The sequence below is a fragment of the Prenolepis imparis genome, unplaced genomic scaffold (genome assembly GCF_030444845.1).
Source record: "Prenolepis imparis isolate NDT839.2.m4 unplaced genomic scaffold, iyPreImpa1.0 SCAF_14, whole genome shotgun sequence".
Classification (NCBI taxonomy): Eukaryota; Metazoa; Arthropoda; class Insecta; order Hymenoptera; family Formicidae; genus Prenolepis; species Prenolepis imparis.
In genome coordinates, this window is record NW_028141172.1 from 2,628,738 (window position 1) to 2,646,860 (window position 18,123).

The 18,123-nt window shown below is 26.6% G+C and overlaps 1 long non-coding RNA gene across 4 annotated transcripts; it reads right to left on the reverse strand.

The window, feature by feature from the left end:
- Positions 1 to 5,436: 5,436 nt before the first annotated feature.
- On the reverse strand, positions 5,437 to 9,771 carry LOC145945273 (uncharacterized). Of its 4 annotated transcripts, none has more exons than XR_014426826.1 (8): positions 9,581 to 9,771; positions 9,113 to 9,460; positions 8,946 to 9,004; positions 7,646 to 7,723; positions 7,251 to 7,340; positions 7,023 to 7,069; positions 5,945 to 6,237; positions 5,437 to 5,573 (listed from the first exon to the last, which is right to left on the reverse strand). It is a non-coding gene; the product is annotated as an uncharacterized LOC145945273 (long non-coding RNA). The 4 variants fall into 4 exon arrangements; XR_014426825.1 differs by having other exon boundaries at positions 5,945 to 6,262; XR_014426823.1 differs by having other exon boundaries at positions 5,945 to 6,284.
- Positions 9,772 to 18,123: the final 8,352 nt, after the last annotated feature.

Sequence of the window (18,123 nt, forward strand, 5' to 3'; positions counted from 1 at the left end):
ATTAATCTTATCACACATCTAATATAATTTAATTATATAAATATATGAATGGGACCAATATCGTATAAATGAAATTATTACATAATAAAGGAAGAGTCAATTTCTTAATGAAAATGTCTTTCTTAATTCAATGTCTTTCAAATAAGTAATTAAAATAATTGAAATGATCTTAGATCTCAGTTATTTAAATTGTATAAATATATAAAAGGAACCAATATCGTAAAAATAAATATATTACATAATAAAGCACGAGTCAAATTCTAAATGAAAATGCATTCAATGTCTCTCAAATATATAATTAAAATGATTAAACTTATCACACATCTAACTTAATTAAATTATATAAATATTCAGATGGGACCAATATCGTAAAAATGAAATTATTACATAATGAAGCAAGAGTCAAATTCTTAATGAAAATGCATTCAATGTCTTTCAAATAAGTAATTAAAATGATTAAACTTATCACACATCTAATTTAATTAAATTATATAAATATTAAAATGGGACCAACATCGTAAAAATGAAATTAATACATAATGAAGCAAGAGACAAATTTTTAATGAAAATACATTCAATGTCTTTCAAATAAGTAATTAAGATGATTGAAATAATCTTAGAACTCAGTTATTTAAATTATATAAATATTTAAATAGAACCAATATCGTAAAAATAAATTTATTACATAATAAAGCACAATTCAAATTCTAAATAAAAATGCATTCAATGTCTTTCAAATAAGTAATTAGAATGATTAAACTTATCACACATCTCATTTAATTAAATTATATAAATATTCAGGTGGGACCAATATCGTAAAAATGAAATTATTACATAATGAAGCAAGAATCAAATTCTTAATGAAAATGCATTCAATGTCTTTCAAATATATAATTAAAATGATTAAAATTATCACACATCTAATTTAATTAAATTATATAAATATTCAGATGGGACCAATATCGTAAAAATGAAATTATTAAATAATGAAGCAAGAGTAAAATTCTTAATGAAAATGCATTCAATGTCTTTCAAATAAGTAATTAAAATGATTAATCTTATCACACATCTAATTTAATTAAATTATATAAATAATTTGTATGGGACCAATATCGTAAAAATGAAATTATTACATAATAAAGGAAGAGTCAATTTCTTAATGAAAATGCATTCAATGTCTTTCAAATAAGTAATTAAGATGATTGAAATAATCTTAGATCTCAGTTATTTAAATTATATAAATATTTAAATAGAACCAATATCGTAAAAATAAATTTATTACATAATAAAGCACGAGTCAAATTCTAAATGAAAATGCATTCAATGTCTTTCAAATATATAATTAAAATGATTAAATTGATCAAACATCTAATTTAATAAAATTATATAAATATTCAGATGGGACCAATATCGTAAAAATGAAATTATTACATAAGAGGCAAGAATCAAATTCTTAATGAAAATGCATACAATGTCCTTCAAATAAGTAATTAAAATGATTAAACTTATCACACATCTAATTTAATTAAATTATATAAATATTCAGATGGGACCAATATCGTAAAAATGAAACTATTAAATAATGAAGCAAGAGTCAAATTCTTAATGAAAATGCATTCAATGTCTTTCAAATAAGTAATTAAAATGATTAAACTTATCATACATCTAATTTAATTAAATTATATAAATAATTTGTATGGGACCAATATCGTAAAAATGAAATTATTACATAATAAAGGAAGAGTCAATTTCTTAATGAAAATGCATTCAATGTCTTTCAAATAAGTAATTAAGATGATTGAAATAATCTTAGATCTCAGTTATTTAAATTATATAAATATTTAAATAGAACCAATATCGTAAAAATAAATTTATTACATAATAAAGCACGAGTCAAATTCTAAATGAAAATGCATTCAATGTCTTTCAAATATATAATTAAAATGATTAAATTGATCAAACATCTAATTTAATAAAATTATATAAATATTCAGATGGGACCAATATCGTAAAAATGAAATTATTACATAAGAGGCAAGAATCAAATTCTTAATGAAAATGCATACAATGTCCTTCAAATAAGTAATTAAAATGATTAAACTTATCACACATCTAATTTAATTAAATTATATAAATATTCAGATGGGACCAATATCGTAAAAATGAAACTATTAAATAATGAAGCAAGAGTCAAATTCTTAATGAAAATGCATTCAATGTCTTTCAAATAAGTAATTAAAATGATTAAACTTATCACACATCTCATTTAATTAAATTATATAAATATTCAGGTGGGACCAATATCGTAAAAATGAAATTATTACATAATGAAGCAAGAATCAAATTCTTAATGAAAATGCATTCAATGTCTTTCAAATATATAATTAAAATGATTAAACTTATCACACATCTAATTTAATTAAATTATATAAATAATTTGTATGGGACCAATATCGTAAAAATGAAATTATTACATAATAAAGGAAGAGTCAATTTCTTAATGAAAATGCATTCAATGTCTTTCAAATAAGTAATTAAGATGATTGAAATAATCTTAGATCTCAGTTATTTAAATTATATAAATATTTAAATAGAACCAATATCGTAAAAATAAATTTATTACATAATAAAGCACGAGTCAAATTCTAAATGAAAATGCATTCAATGTCTTTCAAATATATAATTAAAATGATTAAATTGATCAAACATCTAATTTAATAAAATTATATAAATATTCAGATGGGACCAATATCGTAAAAATGAAATTATTACATAAGAGGCAAGAATCAAATTCTTAATGAAAATGCATACAATGTCCTTCAAATAAGTAATTAAAATGATTAAACTTATCACACATCTAATTTAATTAAATTATATAAATATTCAGATGGGACCAATATCGTAAAAATGAAACTATTAAATAATGAAGCAAGAGTCAAATTCTTAATGAAAATGCATTCAATGTCTTTCAAATAAGTAATTAAAATGATTAATCTTATCACACATCTAATTTAATTAAATTATATAAATAATTTGTATGGGACCAATATCGTAAAAATGAAATTATTACATAATAAAGGAAGAGTCAATTTCTTAATGAAAATGCATTCAATGTCTTTCAAATAAGTAATTAAGATGATTGAAATAATCTTAGATCTCAGTTATTTAAATTATATAAATATTTAAATAGAACCAATATCGTAAAAATAAATTTATTACATAATAAAGCACGAGTCAAATTCTAAATGAAAATGCATTCAATGTCTTTCAAATATATAATTAAAATGATTAAATTGATCAAACATCTAATTTAATAAAATTATATAAATATTCAGATGGGACCAATATCGTAAAAATGAAATTATTACATAAGAGGCAAGAATCAAATTCTTAATGAAAATGCATACAATGTCCTTCAAATAAGTAATTAAAATGATTAAACTTATCACACATCTAATTTAATTAAATTATATAAATATTCTGATGGGACCAATATCGTAAAAATGAAACTATTAAATAATGAAGCAAGAGTCAAATTCTTAATGAAAATGCATTCAATGTCTTTCAAATAAGTAATTAAAATGATTAAACTTATCACACATCTAATTTAATTAAATTATATAAATATTCAGATGGGACCAATATCGTAAAAATGAAACTGTTAAATAATGAAGCAAGAGTTAAATTCTTAATGAAAATGCATTCAATGTCTTTCAAATAAGTAATTAAAATGATTAATCTTATCACACATCTAATTTAATTAAATTATATAAATATTCAAATGGGACCAACATCGTAAAAATGAAATTATTACATATTGAAGCAAGAGTCAAATTCTTAATGAAAATGCATTCAATGTCTTTCAAATAAGTAATGAAGATGATTGAAATAATCTTAGATCTCAGTTATTTAAATTATATAAATATTTAAATAGAACCAATATCGAAAAATAAATTTATTACATAATAAAGCACGAGTCAAATTCTAAATGAAAATGCATTCAATGTTTTTCAAATAAGTAATTAAAATGATCTGATCATCTGCTCTTAAAAATGCGATTATATATATATTTGAATAATTTTAATTCATAATTTTTAGTTTTATATATAGTTATACAAATATAATATAATAATTATATATATTGTTATCATTTAGGCATACATTAATCTATTTTACTATGTGTTACATCGAAAAAAAATTTATTATTATTTCTTTGAATATTATTGTTGAATTTAATGTAAAAAAATTATCGTTATAAAAAAAAATGTACAAAATTTTTTTTAAAAATATTTATATCAGATAAAATTAATTTCATCAGAATGTGATAATATGATGTAAATAATATGTTATAATATTTTAAACTTGAATATTTTATGACAGAAATCAACTGATAACTGTCAAAAAGAATTATGATATTATTTAAAACATATATTATTATTTTAATTTTTATAACATATTATTAGATTAAAATTTAAATAAATCGTTAATTTGCTAATTAAAATTTAAAATAATAATAGGTTATAATAATTAAAATAGTAATATATGTTGTAAATAATATGTTATAATGCCTTAGCTGCGATTAATATTTTTTGACAGAAATCAGCTGATAGTTTTCAAAAATGACAATCGAATTTTAAGTATTATATTATATTATTTAATACATATTATTATTTTAATTTTTATAACATATTATTATTTTAAAATTTAGTTAACAAATTTTCACTTAATTAATATTTTTTTACAGAAATCAGCTGATTAAAGTGTTAATTTGCTTATTAATTTTTTAAATAATATGTTATAATATTTTTGACAGTTATCAGCTGATTTCTATCAAAAAATATTAATCAAGAAGAAGGTATTATAACATATTATTTACAACATAATACTATTTTAATTATATTACTATTAAATATATTACTATTTTTACCATATTATTATTTTAAAATTTAATTATCAAATTAATGCTTTAATCAGCTGATTTCTGTGAAAAAATATTAATCAAGTTTATACAAACTTTATTTTATTTTTTTTTAAATATTCTTTTTAACAAAAAATCGAAGAATGGCGCGCGCGTAGCGCGCGATTGTGTTGTTCTAGTAACTAGTATATAAAATCGAAGAATGCGTGTAGCGCGCACTTGTTTTTCTTCGGTGTTTAAAAAAAGACGTGTCATAACTTGAAGTTATTATAATTAAATCGCGACATTAAACAATCAAAAAAATTAATCATTGCACCTAATAATTAAAACTTGTTAAAAAAGATGAAGAAAGAAAGAGCGTATTTAAATATATGAGAAAACATGAATAAAATAATTCTCACTTCGATAATAGAAAATATTTAAAAAATACTATATAAATTATCGTTTTTTTTTAAATTGAAATATTCATCCTAATTAATTGTGTGTTTATTCATTTTGAGGTAACGGATAGTAACTATCTACAATCTACATTCTAAATCTACATCTCTACAATCAAATATTTATGAAACCGTTACCTCGTAATAAAATAATAGTTTATCACTTACCAATCGATGTTCAACAGCAGAGGAGATAACTGCATCGAAGCTACGTTGATCTGTAACATACAAATAGAATATAAATTATAACAGCGTTTTAAATAATTATTATCTAATTAGTATTTTAATATCTAATTAGTATTTTACACATTAAATTTTATATTCGACGCGTACAATAATCAGTAGATAGGTATATATAATTGAATAATTTTATAAATTTTGTAAAGATTATTTTTTTAAATATTAAAAACTTTTATAATATTTATACATATAGAGTTATTTCTCTCTAATTTTCCTTTATTTAAATTATTCAATATATAAATAGAATTATATAATATCTATGCGTAAAAAAATACGTGATTTATAACAAGTCAAATATTATACATATACATCATATTATATAAATATTATATAAATAATAAACACTCACCACAAAGTTGCTCCGCCGGTGCCTGATGCCTCCTAGTCCTGCTCCTCCTCTCAGGTCAGATTGATGAGGATTGTCCAATAATTCAAGTCAAAGTCTGCTGATTGATGATAACGCGCGATACTTCGAACGACACTCCCGCACTTAAACGCGCGATACTTTGAACGACACTCCCGCACTTGAACGCGCGACACTACCGTCCGATTGTGTCTTATTGTTAGACCGTCGTGTTGCCGATCATATCGCTCAATTTTATGGCGATGTCAAGCACACCATATGTGCTTCATTAGTAATAACTGTCATTTCTTAATAATTACTATTCTATAATATCGATAACACCCCCCTTTAATGAAAATTATAATAAATTAATATTATATATAAAAGGAATTTTGTACGTTCTTTGTTATGAATCCGCGAAAATTCGATAATTAATTTTAATATATTCGCGGTTTGCAGTTTATTTCCGAATTACACGATAGCGCAATCGATGAATCACAAAAGTAAAAAAAAATAAAATAAAATAACATAATTCGTACTAAAAATTTTAAGATATTATCATGAATTTTTCTGCAAATTTTATATCACTATTATTTTTTCTTTTAGTCCAAAATTATTATATATTCTCAAAATATCCGCAAAATATCTGATATGTTATATATTTTAAAATATAACTTTATTTTAACTAATGTAAACTCAAATGATCAATCAACATAAATGAATGGATTACAAAATATATAATATAAAATCTGTACATTATAATAATAAGTAATTATAATTATTTAATCATTTAAAATTTATAATCACACATACAATTAATATGATTGTTAGTTTGTTCTTTTAAAATAAATTAGATTGAATATATTATGTATTACTATATAAAATGTTTCTTTTCCTTTTCTTAAACTGTATTCATAATCTTTATTATACTTTTAATCTTTAATAACCCATTCATTTTAAGGTAACGGAACTATCTACAAAATCTACAGTCTATACACAAGCTACAATCTAGATCTACACATTTCCACACAATCTAATCTCTACAAAACCGTTACCTTTTGTAATAAAATAATTTTTCACTCACCGGTCGATGCACAATAGCGGAGTTAACTGCATTGAAGCTACGTTGATCTGTAACATATAAATAAAATTCAAATTATAGAACTGCTCAAAATAATTAATACTTAAAAAAATTATTATTTTGTATGCATTAAATTTTATATTAGATGCATACAAATAATAAACAGCAATATAATTAAAAAATTTTATAAATTTTTATTTAATAATAATTGAATTAATAATAAATACTTACACAATAGTTGCTCCGCTGGTGCCCGACGTCTCTCCCAGACCTCCTCCTCCTCTCAGATTGTCAAGATCATCAGTCGTCAGTTACGTTGATCTGTAACATACAATTCAAATTCAAATTGTAGTAGCGCCAAAAATAATTAATGTTTTAGAAAATTATTACTGTACGCATTGGATTTTATTTTCCATGCCTACAATAGAGAGCAAGTAGAAATATAGTTGAATAATTTTATAAATTTTTATTTAATTTATAATTTTTATTTAATTTACAATTATTAAATTTTTATTTAATTTATAATTATTTTTTATTTGATTTATAATAATTTTATTATTTTATTTTATTTTATTTTATAAATTTTTATTTAGTAATTGAACTAAATAAAGTCAATAAATACTCACTCCATGATTGTTCGACTAGTGCCCAATGTCTCCCAGACCTCCTTCTCTCAGATTATCAAGACAGTCAGTTATGTTGATCTGTAACATATAAATAAAATTCAAATTGTAGCAGCACACAAAATATATAAATATTCAGATGGGACCAATATCGTAAATATGATTTTATTACATAATGAAGCAAGAGTCAAATTCTGAATGAAAATCCATTCAATGTTATTCAAATAAGTAATTAAAATGATTAACCTTATCACACATCTAATTTAATTTAATTATATAAATATTCAGATGGGACCAATATCGTAAAAATGAAATTATTACATAATGAAGCAAGAGACAAATTCTTAATAAAAATGCATTCAATGTCTTTCAAATAAGTAATTAAGATGATTGAAATAATCTTAGATCTCAGTTAATTAAATTATATAAATATTTAAATAGAACCAATATCGTAAAAATAAATTTATTACATAATAAAGTACGAGTTAAATTCTAAATGAAAATGCATTCAATGTCTTTCAAATATATAATTAAAATGATTAAATTTATCAAACATCTAATTTAATTAAATTATATAAATATTCAGATGGGACCAATATCGTAAAAATGAAATTATTACATAATGAAGCAAGAGTCAAATTCTTAATGAAAATGCATTCAATGTCTTTCAAATAAGTAATTAAAATGATTAAACTTATCACACATCTAATTTAATTAAATTTTATAAATATTCAAATGGGACCAATATCGTAAAAATGAAATTATTACATAATGAAGCAAGAGTCAAATTCTGAATGAAAATGCATTCAATGTTATTCAAATAAGTAATTAAAATGATTAAACTTTTCACACATCTCATTTAATTAAATTCCATGGAATCGTTTTCATTAGAGACTTTTTAGAAGTCATTAAAATATTCATGAGATTGTTAATACGAATGCTTATTGAAAATATATATAATGTATAATTTAAATTTCTTTCTGAGCTAATTTAAAAAATAGATTTTTTTAACCAATGTTATATTATTGCGTTTTTTGAAAAAAAAAAAGAATAACTTTAAGATATTTATGAAATTTTTAATGCGAGTGCTTATCGAAAATATTATAAATTTAAATATATGTATATATGTATAATGTAAATTTATTTCTGAGCTAATCTCAAAAATCAATTTATATTCTAAACAATATTATGTTATTATTATATTAGCGGTTTTTATGTGCTGGCTAATATATATTTCAAATAAATGGCGATGATATAAATTCGATGATAGGTATAATTAGTTAAATAAAATCAATTTACTCACCGGTCGTTGAAACGCGGTTATATTTTCGTTGATTGTTGCGTCGCTTCGGAAAGTCGTTCCTATAAATAATATTATATTATTATTATATGAGCGATTTTCATATGCTAGCTATATATTTCAGGTAAATGACAATGATATAATCAGGTAAATAAAGTCAATTTGCTCACCAGTCGTTGAAACGCTGCCATATTCTCGTTGATTGTTGCGTCGTTTCGGAAATCGTTCGCCGAGATGCATTTTCATCGACCAGGCATTACAGATTTCGATTTCCCGCATTAAATAATACGATAGAACGATCACCCGTTACTTTGTACGGCATTCTCGACACCGATTGCACGCACTACGCACCGGATTGCATAAATAACAACGGATAAATAACGACGATATATAACCATCCGCCACTTTCGATATTCGCGATATGTAGTGAAGTAGTACGCTGTGACGTAGTACATCGTGACGTAGTGCAACACTTTGTGCGGCGCGAACTTCGCGCGGTTCGCGTGCGACACAATCATCTGAAAACGATAAATTATGTATTGATTAAATATCTCACATCCAAAATATAGTTTTCCCAGAGCACAAAAGCTTGAACGCGATGCGATTCGTATAAATAAATGACGCCAAATGATACATACCTCTTAATAAATAGAATGTTCAATGAGATCGATCGATTCGGAGAAAAAGCGGCTAAGCGGCGTAGCCCGGCGGATGCAGACTGTCGTAGGTTGATTAACCGTGATCGCACGAGTTAATTAATACTTCCTGTTAATTGCCCGTGGCACGATTCAATACTCCCAACATTCGTTTGTACGCGGAATTCATTCTTAACGGGAAAAACGCGTGAAAAATGCGGAGACGATTGAGCGCGATACCGTGACTAGCTAAAGGACGCGAGGGACGAAGGACGTGACGTAGTAATTACGTAAGTCGACACTCAGCGCGCCGCGCGCCAAATTCAAAAACCATTATAGGCTGTAACTTTTGTACTTGAACCATCGTCTAAATTATTACTGTGTATTTAAATTTATATTATATACGATTCAATATTTCGATTTCGTAATCACTGCGATTGTAATTTCAAGTGTGTCATTTATACGTGTGTGTACGGAACCTGACATTCATACATATTAATTTCAAATTTCGAAAAACTGATTAAAGATATTAATCGCGATTGAATGTATTAAGTAATATTCCAATGATCGTCCATCAATATTTCATGCAACTATGAATATCGTAATGTATCATGCTCGTTAGCAATTAAACAGATTGTACTTATAATTAATATCTAATTTGTAGGCTGGTATGCTGATGATACCATCATAATGTGCAATCAATGTAATGTTAAAATATATGAAAGAATAATTTTTTGCTCGCTTTAAACAATTGAAAATTACAATTTTTAACCGCGTACCCCATATAGCGCGGATTCATTTTACGTATGTCAGATCAAAAAGTTTGTAGGCTGGTATGCTGATGGTACCATCATATTTTGTGCAGATAATGTACTGTTAAAATATATAAAATACGGCGCAAATTCTATGACGAAGAATTATACTATGTGTATTAAACGAAAAAATTTGTACGCTCAAATCTGTTTGATATAAAATTAATCTGTATAAAATGTACTATTAAAAAAATTAGTGATGAATTCTATGCTTTTTTTGGATAGTTAAAGATGAAACTTTATAGCCGCGAACCCTACACTGCGCGGACTTATCCCCTTTCTAAAAAAGGCATGTTATTGACATTGTTGTCGTTTTTCCGCGATGCTGATTGGCTCTCTGTCGATTCGCGTTGTGTGTTATATTCGTAGCATCGAAAGGCTGTCATCACGAGGGTGCAGTGACCAGTTTGACAGTTAGTCCAAAATAAAATAAAATAAAATAAAATAATAATATGTTTTAAATAATATGTTATAATACTTTAAACTTGATTAATATTATTGACATTCGCGTTGTGTGTTATATTTGAAGCATGAAGAGGCTGTCATCGTGAGGGTTAGCAGTTAGCAGTTTGACAGTTAGTCCAAAATAAAATTAAATAAAATAATGATAGGTTTTAAATAATATGTTATAATACTTTAAATTTTGATTAATATTTTCGCGGACAAGAGGCAACAATACTTGCGAGAATCGACTTAATATGTCTTTTTTAGAAAAAGACTAGAATAACACAAGCGCGCGTTATGCCATTCCTCGATTTTATTAAAAAAAGTATGATGTATTTATATAAAGTTTGTTTAAACTTCATTAATATTTTTTTACAGAAATCAGATGATTAAAGCATTACATTGCCAATTAAATTTTAAAATAAAAATATGTTATAAAAATTAAAATAATATATAATTCCTTCATCACGATTAATATTTTATGACAGAAATCAGCTGATAGCTGTTATAAATATTAATCGAGTTTAAGGAATTATATATTACATTATTTAAAACATATTATTTTAAATGTTATAACATATTCTTATTTTAAAAATGTATTAGCAAATTAACGTTTTAATCAGCTGATTTCTGTAACAAAAATATTAATCGAGGATAAGATATTACAACATATTATTTATAATATATTGCTATTTTAATTTTTATAACATATTACTATTTTAAAATTTAATTACCTTACTATATTAATATTTTCTAATATATTTATTTAATTAAGAAGTAGTATATTTATTAAGTTAAGAATAGAAGTGAGACATGAATACAAATTTACAATTAAGGTTTCGTAGATATAATTTTTAAAACAAAAATTATTTTCTTAATTAAAGTCACAAATATATTTCGTCCGACACTTTTCGATAATCTTGATATAATTCGAATTCCGAATACGCAGTAGAAATGAGTTTCGACATATATTATCGCGATATATGCATGCAGTCACGCATAATTCGTAATAATGTGCAGACAATATACTATTAAAATGTATATAAGATTAATTTTTTGCACGTTTTGAAATATCGAAAATTAAAATTTTTAAGCCGCAAATCCCATACGGCGCAGATTTATATAACGTATAATAGACCAAAAAGGTAGTACGCTGGTATGCTTATGGTACAAAGATAATCTGCAAACAAGACACTATTGAAATATATATACGATGAATTTTTGGCTCGCCTTAAAATATTAGAAATCGATACTTTTTTACAGTTGACCCTATGCGACGCAATATTATTCTATGTATATCAAGTTAAAACATTTGTACGCTGGTGTCTGTTTGGTACCAAATGATTCTGTAATCAATGTACTATTAAAATGTATAATCGATGAATTTTTGGCTCATCTTAAAATATTAGAAATTGATACTTTCTTGACGCGGACCCTGTGCGACGCATCCTTATTTTATGTTTATAAAATTAAAAAATTTGTACGCTGGTGTCTGGTTGGTACCAAATAATTCTGTAATCAATGTACTATTAAAATGTATAATCGATGAATTTTTGGCTCGTCTTAAAATATTAGAATTTGATACTTTTTTGACGCGGACCCTGTGCGACGCATGCTAATTTTCGTTTATCAAATTAAAAAATTTGTACGCTGGTGTCTGGTTGGTACCAAATAATTCTGTAATCAATGTACTATTAAAATGTATAATCGATGAATTTTTGGCTCGTCTTTAAATATTAGAAATCGATACTTTTTTGCCGCTGAATCTATGCGACGCATCCTTAATTTATGTATAGCAAATTAAAAAGTTTGTACGCTGTTGTCTGCTTGGTACCAAAAGATTCTGTAATCAATGTACTATTAAAATGTATAATCGATGAATTCTTGACTCGTCTTAAAATATTAAAAATTGATACTTTTTACCGCTGACCCTATGCGACGCAACCTTATTTTATGTATATAAAGTTAAAAAATTTGTACGCTGGTGTCTGTTTGGTACCAAATGATTCTGTAATCAATGTACTATTAAAATGTATAATCGATGAATTTTTGGCTCGTCTTAAAATATTAGAAATTGATACTTTCTTGACGCGGACCCTGTGCGACGCATCCTTATTTTATGTTTATAAAATTAAAAAATTTGTACGCTGGTGTCTGGTTGGTACCAAATAATTCTGTAATCAATGTACTATTAAAATGTATAATCGATGAATTTTTGGCTCGTCTTAAAATATTAGAAATTGATACTTTTTTGACGCGGACCCTGTGCGACGCATGCTAATTTTCGTTTATCAAATTAAATAATTTGTACGCTGGTGTCTGGTTGGTACCAAATAATTTTGTAATCAATGTACTATTAAAATGTATAATCGATGAATTTTTGGCTCGTCTTTAAATATTAGAAATCGATACTTTTTTGCCGCTGAATCTATGCGACGCATCCTTAATTTATGTATAGCAAATTAAAAAGTTTGTACGCTGTTGTCTGCTTGGTACCAAAAGATTCTGTAATCAATGTACTATTAAAATGTATAATCGATGAATTCTTGACTCGTCTTAAAATATTAAAAATTGATACTTTTTACCGCTGACCCTATGCGACGCAACCTTATTTTATGTATATAAAGTTAAAAAATTTGTACGCTGTTGTCTGCTTGGTACCAAAATATTCTGTAATCAATGTACTATTAAAATATATAATTGATGAATTTTTGGCTCGTCTTAAAATATTAGAAATTGATACATTTATGCCGCTGACCCTATGCGACGCATCCTTAATTTATGTATAGCAAATGAAAAAGTCTGTACGCTGTTGTCTGCTTGGTACCAAAAGATTCTGTAATCAATGTACTATTAAAATGTATAATCGATGAAATTTTGGCTCGTCTTCAAATATTAGAAATCGATACTTTTTTGACGCGGACCCTGTGCGACGCATCCTTATTTTAAGTTTATCGTATTAAAAAATTTGTACGCTGGTGTCTGCATGGTACCAAAAGATTCTATAATCAATGTACTATTAAAATGTATAATCGATGAATTTTTGGCTCGTCTTAAAATATTAGAAATCGATACTTTTTTACCGCTGACCCCATGCGACGCAATCTTATTTTATGTATATCAAGTTAAAAAATTTGTACGCTGTTGTCTGCTTGGTACCAAAAGATTCTGTAATCAATGTACTATTAAAATGTATAATCGATGAATTTTTGGCTCGTCTTAAAATATTGGAAATCGATACTTTTTACCGCTGACCCAATGCGACGCAACCATATTTTAAGTATATCAAGTTAAAAAATTTGTACGCTGGTGTCTGTTTGGTACCAAATGATTCTGTAATTATTGTACTATTAAAATGTATAATCGATGAATTTTTGGCTCGTCTTATAATATTAGAAATGGATACTTTTTTGACGCGGACCCTGTGCGACGCATCTATATTTTATGTTTATCGTATTAAAAAATTTGTACGCTGGTGTCTGCATGGTACCAAAAGATTCTGTAATCAATGTACTATTAAAATGTATAATCGATGAATTTTTGGCTCGTCTTAAAATATTGGAAAGCGATACTTTTTTACCGCTGACCCCATGCGACGCAATCTTATTTTATGTATATCAAGTTAAAAAATTTGTACGCTGTTGTCTGCTTGGTATCAAAAGATTCTGTAATCAATGTACTATTAAAATGTATAATAGATGAATTTTTGGCTCGTCTTAAAATATTGGAAATCGATACTTTTTACCGGTGACCCTATGCGACGCAACCTTGTTTTATGTATATCAAGTTAAAAAATTTGTACGCTGGTGTCTGTTTGGTACCAAATGATTCTGTAATTATTGTACTATTAAAATGTATAATCGATGAATTTTTGGCTCGTCTTAAAATATTAGAAATTGATACTTTTTTGACGCGGATCCTGTGCGACGCATCCTTATTTTATGTTTATCGTATTAAAAAATTTGTACGCTGGTGTCTGCATGGAACGAAAAGATTCTGTAATCAATGTACTATTAAAATGTATAATCGATGAATTTTTGGCACGTCTTAAAATATTGGAAATCGATACTTTTTACCGCTGACCCTATGCGACGCATACTTATTTTATGTATATCAGGTTAAAAAATTTGTACGCTGGTGTCTGCATGGTACGAAAAGATTCTGTAATCAATGTACTATTAAAATGTATAATCGATGAATTTTTGGCTCGTCTCAAAATATTGGAAATCGATACTTTTTTACCGCTGACCTTATGCGACGCAACCTTATTTTATGAATATCAAGTTAAAAAATTGGACGCTGGTGTCTGCTTGGTACCAAAAGATTCTGTAATCAATGTACTATTAAAATGTATAATCGATGAATTTTTGGCTCGTCTTAAAATATTAGAAATTGATACATTTATGCCGCTGACCCTATGCGACGCAACCTTATTTTATGTATATAAAGTTAAAAAATTTGTACGCTGTTGTCTGCTTGGTACCAAATGATTCTGTAATCAATGTACTATTAAAATGTATAATCGATGAATTTTTGGCTCGTCTTAAAATATTAGAAATTGATACTTTCTTGACGCGGACCCTGTGCGACGCATCCTTATTTTATGTTTATAAAATTAAAAAATTTGTACGCTGGTGTCTGGTTGGTACCAAATAATTCTGTAATCAATGTACTATTAAAATGTATAATCGATGAATTTTTGGCTCGTCTTAAAATATTAGAAATTGATACTTTTTTGACGCGGACCCTGTGCGACGCATGCTAATTTTCGTTTATCAAATTAAAAAATTTGTACGCTGGTGTCTGGTTGGTACCAAATAATTCTGTAATCAATGTACTATTAAAATGTATAATCGATGAATTTTTGGCTCGTCTTTAAATATTAGAAATCGATACTTTTTTGCCGCTGAATCTATGCGACGCATCCTTAATTTATGTATAGCAAATTAAAAAGTTTGTACGCTGTTGTCTGCTTGGTACCAAAAGATTCTGTAATCAATGTACTATTAAAATGTATAATCGATGAATTCTTGACTCGTCTTAAAATATTAAAAATTGATACTTTTTACCGCTGACCCTATGCGACGCAACATTATTTTATGTATATAAAGTTAAAAAATTTGTACGCTGTTGTCTGCTTGGTACCAAAATATTCTGTAATCAATGTACTATTAAAATATATAATTGATGAATTTTTGGCTCGTCTTAAAATATTAGAAATTGATACATTTATGCCGCTGACCCTATGCGACGCATCCTTAATTTATGTATAGCAAATGAAAAAGTCTGTACGCTGTTGTCTGCTTGGTACCAAAAGATTCTGTAATCAATGTACTATTAAAATGTATAATCGATGAAATTTTGGCTCGTCTTAAAATATTAGAAATCGATACTTTTTTGACGCGGACCCTGTGCGACGCATCCTTATTTTATGTTTATCGTATTAAAAAATTTGTACGCTGGTGTCTGCATGGTACCAAAAGATTCTATAATCAATGTACTATTAAAATGTATAATCGATGAATTTTTGGCTCGTCTTAAAATATTAGAAATCGATACTTTTTTACCGCTGACCCCATGCGACGCAATCTTATTTTATGTATATCAAGTTAAAAAATTTGTACGCTGTTGTCTGCTTGGTACCAAAATATTCTGTAATCAATGTACTATTAAAATGTATAATCGATGAATTTTTGGCTCGTCTTAAAATATTGGAAATCGATACTTTTTACCGCTGACCCAATGCGACGCAACCATATTTTAAGTATATCAAGTTAAAAAATTTGTACGCTGGTGTCTGTTTGGTACCAAATGATTCTGTAATTATTGTACTATTAAAATGTATAATCGATGAATTTTTGGCTCGTCTTAAAATATTAGAAATTGATGCTTTTTTGACGCGGACCCTGTGCGACGCATCTTTATTTTATGTTTATCGTATTAAAAAATTTGTACGCTGGTGTCTGCATGGTACCAAAAGATTCTGTAATCAATGTACTATTAAAATGTATAATCGATGAATTTTTGGCTCGTCTTAAAATATTGGAAAGCGATACTTTTTTACCGCTGACCCCATGCGACGCAATCTTATTTTATGTATATCAAGTTAAAAAATTTGTACGCTGTTGTCTGCTTGGTATCAAAAGATTCTGTAATCAATGTACTATTAAAATGTATAATAGATGAATTTTTGGCTCGTCTTAAAATATTGGAAATTGATACTTTTTTGACGCGGATCCTGTGCGACGCATCCTTATTTTATGTATATCAGGTTAAAAAATTTGTACGCTGGTGTCTGCATGGTACGAAAAGATTCTGTAATCAATGTACTATTAAAATGTATAATCGATGAATTTTTGGCTCGTCTTAAAATATTGGAAATCGATACTTTTTTACCGCTGACCTTATGCGACGCAACCTTATTTTATGAATATCAAGTTAAAAAATTGGACGCTGGTGTCTGCTTGGTACCAAAATATTCTGTAATCAATGTACTATTAAAATGAATAATCGTTGAATTTTTGGCTCGTCTTAAAATATTAGAAATTGATACATTTATGCCGCTGACCCTATGCGACGCATACTTATTTTATGTATATCAGGTTAATAAATTTGTACGCTGGTGTCTGCATGGTACCAAAAGATTCTGTAATCAATGTACTATTAAAATGTATAATCGTTGAATTTTTGGCTCGTCTTAAAATATTAGAAATTGATACATTTATGCCGCTGACCCTATGCGACGCATCCTTAATTTATGTATAGAAAATGAAAAAGTTTGTACGCTGTTGTCTGCTTGGTACCAAAAGATTCTGTAATCAATGTACTATTAAAATGTATAATCGTTGAATTTTTGGCTCGTCTTAAAATATTAGAAATCGATACTTTTTTGACGCGGACCCTGTGCGACGCATCCTTATTTTATGTATAGCAAATGAAAAAGTTTGTACGCTGTTGTCTGCTTGGTACCAAAAGATTCTGTAATCATTGTACTATTAAAATGTATAATCGATGAAATTTTGGCTCGTCTTAAAATATTAGAAATCGATACTTTTTTGACGCGGACCCTGTGCGACGCATCCTTATTTTATGTTCATCTTATTAAAAAATTTGTACGCTGGTGTCTGCATGGTACCAAAAGATTCTGTAATCAATGTACTATTAAAATGTATAATCGATGAATTTTTGGCTCGTCTTAAAATATTGGAAATCGATACTTTTTACCGCTGACCCTATGCGACGCAACCTTATTTTATGTATATCAAGTTAAAAAATTTGTACGCTGGTGTC